Source organism: Spinacia oleracea, chromosome 6 (genome assembly GCF_020520425.1).
Source record: "Spinacia oleracea cultivar Varoflay chromosome 6, BTI_SOV_V1, whole genome shotgun sequence".
Taxonomy (NCBI): Eukaryota; Viridiplantae; Streptophyta; class Magnoliopsida; order Caryophyllales; family Amaranthaceae; genus Spinacia; species Spinacia oleracea.
This window is the reverse complement of record NC_079492.1, coordinates 83,942,987-83,946,894: the sequence shown is the minus strand read 5'-3', so window position 1 is coordinate 83,946,894 and position 3,908 is coordinate 83,942,987. Positions and strand designations below refer to the sequence as shown.

Genomic DNA, 3,908 nt, shown 5'->3' with positions numbered 1-3,908 from the left:
TTTTTCCTGTTTTTCATTTTCATGCTTAGCCTTGGCAGTTCTTTTGTTCTAACTCCACAAACTAAATAACTTATATTATCCCCGTTGGTTACTTGTCCCAAATCAAGCTTGGGGGAGCTTTCATTTGGTAATATTGGTTCTTTTTGGTTGGATGGTTGACATTTTAGGCCAATGATACTCAAGGTTATGTTTATGGTATGTAAATTTGGAAGAGGTGTAATTACTAGTTGGCACCGAAGGCTTATAGTTGTGTGTATCATATTTTAGTTTGTACATATTTAGTCGTTCTATTTTCGTCGTTATTTCAGTTCAAACAAAAAAGAATTAAGAAAATTAAGAAAAAATATACTTCCTCCATTGATATCGCACCATGGTTGACTTTACTCCTCTAACCATTATCTTGACTCTTAATATCTCAAATCGTTTGCAAATAAAAAATAATATTTAGAAAATATATATCGATACGGATCTAACATGACCTCCAGTGGCTAAAATTTCCTTACGTAAGAATCAGAAAAAATGGCTAAAGTCGTAGTATGAATAGTGTAAAAAACAAATGGTGTGATATTTCCGGAACGAAGGAAGTATATATGTTTCTTAAATTTGTATTATAGAGAAGCAAGGAAAATGATAGAAGTTGGTTCATTTATCACATTAATAGTACTTTTTCCTTATGGTTAAAAATTGGTTATTGACGAGTTTATAGTCTTTTGGAGATGATCATTGACATCTTTTGCCGATAGATTTGGTTCGATATATTGCTCCCCACGTTAGGCTTTACTCTCACATTCCTAAATGATTCCTTACCCCTTGTTTTTACCAGACCTACATTACAAGTGTGAATTAAAGTCATTTTTTATCATCGTGCAACGTGTGTACAGTCATTTGTCAAGGATTAAAGAGTATATGTGTATTTCGAGTCGGCTCCGACGTAGGTTGAATGATAGGAGATCCTTCAAACACCCGAGTGTAGTGAGTTGGGAGGGGCTACTTGTCATTTGATTAGTATGCATTGTGTTATCATTTGGGTTGTGAGAGAACAGGCCATAACTTTGGTTCGCTTAGCCAACCACAAAATGAGAGAGTGACTTGCATGGTGAGTGACAGGCTAAATCGCATTCCTATCAAAAATAAACATAACCTTCACCGACTAAAACTATATCAAAAAATTAGGGATCGTATCCGCAGGGAAACAATGTTATTTCTACAACTAATCAACAGGTTTACTAGTAACAGGAAAGTTTTGTTGATTTGATAATTAAAAGTACAAGATAATTAAAGAACAATAATATCAATGCTAAAGGAATCTAGGGGACCGGTTCACCACAAATACAAACTTGGATTGGACAACGCACACTAATAAACAATTAGCAATCATAACTACAAAAACATGTATCTTTCAAATCTTTCTTTAGGAAATACAACTAGCAGGCTCTTGCAATCTACTAGAAATAATCTTATCTAATAGTCATAGATCACAAACATCAGATATATACCTCTCGACCCATGATCTAAGGTTAATCAAACTCAATCAAAATAGTCCGGCCAAATAGAATTGACGAACAATTAAAGCACACTACGAAAATCATGATTATGAATCAATAATAAAACCAATCCAAATTACAATACTAAGGATCTGAAACCCTATAGAGATAAAGTTCTCTCTTTCTTTTTCTCCACCTCAGTAAGCGGCGCGTCTCGCCGGTAACTAGTGGCGCTTCCCTCTAATCACTGGTTACTAGCGAGCTCGTATATTATGAAGTTACTCAGGTGAGCCCCGATCAATTAATCTCCCTCGATTCTGCATCAACAAAAGGGGGTGTTTCTTCTGTTGTTTCGTACAAAGCACAAGTATTCATCTCTGATCTCAGCTGAAGCTCGGTATTTAACGCGTTTCTTGCATCTTGGTAGTGGTTTTGTGGGTATGTGGTTTGCAGAGGTTTCTTAGAATTAGTTGCTTTCAATTTGTTTTAAGAGGTCTCTTTAATTTAGTAGTGGAAGGATGACGATTTAGTTTACTGGAATTGCTCCATTTGGTCTTTGCATGTGGGTGGAAGCTTTTAAGTCTTATATTCCGTAACAGTCTTTGCAAATTGTAAGCTCCAAAAGTCCTTTCCTACTTGTTAGTAATTAGTTTATTCCCGGCGTTTGCTTCTTTGTAGGTGTGTGATGAGCGACATTTATGTCGCTCTTAGCTTAGGATTTTATGTTGGTTTTTATACTTTTTAATAGTTTTTATAGCTTTTTGTGTGAATTTTATAAGTTTCGTTCCATCTTGTGCTTTATAGGTGATTATGATGAAAAGTGATGGAAAATAAGTAGAATCAAGCCAAAACAGGGCTTGTGCGATCGAGTGATGGTTTGTGCGCCCGAACAGAGGAGTGCAAATGGGCACAAGGAATATCTAGTTCTGTGCGGTCGAACGTGCTCTGTTGTTCGGTCGCACAGGATGGGTTTTTGGAGGCAGAATGTCTAAAAGTTGGAAAGCGACCGCACAAGTCTACTACTCGGCAGCACAGGTTTTGTGCGATCGAACGTGCTTTGTGGTTCGGTTGCACATGATTAATTTTTGGAGGCAGAATGTCTCTAATTTGGGATGCGACCGCACAAGGTTATCTACTCGACCGCACAAGAGTTGTGCGCCCACACAAGGCCTTTCGTTCGAGCGAATCATGCTGTAGAGGAATTATGAGCCAAAGAAACCCCGTTCGACCGAACATGGTTCTTCATTCCGTCGCGCATGACGAAGGAAGTGTTCTTCGCTGCCTTCGCTCGCACAGGTCCCAGTGTTTGCTCGAACGGTTCTTATACGTTCGGTCGCACAAAGGGTCTGTGCGACCGAATGGCTCCGTGGGCTGCTCTTATTCGAATTTTGGCTTCTATTTGGGGAAACTTATAAATAGATTTTTCGATTATTTTGTTATGTGTAGAATTTTAGTTGACAATTTTAGATTCTCAAAGTTAGTTTTTCAGCATTTCTAGAGAGAGAAACTCTCCCCCATTGAAGCATCAATTTGTAATTCTCTAAACTCTTCTTCTAATTTTGTGCAATTCAATTCAATTTCTTAATTCTTGCTTTTGCTGTGATTGTTTATTGTTCTATAATTCCTTCAATTCTTGAATACTTCTTGATTTTACTTTAGTTACTTTGATCTTTAATTCTCTTGTTGATTGTTCAATTGATTGTTCTAGTCTTTGATTCTCTCTTCCTAATCCTTCAATTTCATGCTTGCTAGTGTAGAATTAATGGATTTCTTGATTTCTAGAATGGCTAGTGAGTAGATTTAGGTTAGGGAAACGGGAGAATCTAGGGGCTTAATTAGGGGAACTTGATGATTTGATTGATGAATGATTGATGTGATTAAATTTATTTAGTTCTAGGATTTTCCATGATCAATTGAGTAGTAGTTGCAAATGCTAGTTGATTGAATTAGATTGGAATGTATGATTTAGGTTTGGCAAGACATTGTGAGCCTAATTCATGCAAGTGAATGATAGTTCCTATTATATGCAAGCTAATCTAGCTTAGGACTATGCGAAAGCTTCTCTATAGGCTAGGTTGCTTCGCATGCTCTATCCGAGAGGTGGCGAGTACGTCATTAGTTTTCATTCCCCTATGTTCTATTTCATTGCATCATTCATGATTACTAGATGGTAGTTCATTTCCCCCGATTTCCCTAGACTATCCCCAACTCCCTAACGTTTCCCTTCCTTGATTCAATCTAGTTTAATTGTTAGTTTAGCTTCATAGTGATAATTCAAATCAAACCTCTTGTTCGAACTAGCTTGACATTTAAACTCGAGAACCATCGTTTCTTTGGGACGATCCCTTTACTTGCCACTATAGTTCATATAGTTGGTTAGTCTAGTGGTTCTATAAATTTTGTTTGATTGTGGCGTTGATCTTT

The 3,908-nt window shown here is 37.0% G+C and overlaps 1 long non-coding RNA gene across 1 annotated transcript; it reads left to right on the top strand.

Moving 5' to 3' along the window:
• The first annotated feature begins 1,645 nt into the window (after nucleotides 1-1,645).
• On the top strand, nucleotides 1,646-3,069 carry LOC130462641 (uncharacterized). The gene is made up of 2 exons (XR_008923214.1): nucleotides 1,646-1,922; nucleotides 2,289-3,069. It is a non-coding gene; the product is annotated as an uncharacterized lncRNA (long non-coding RNA).
• Nucleotides 3,070-3,908: the final 839 nt, after the last annotated feature.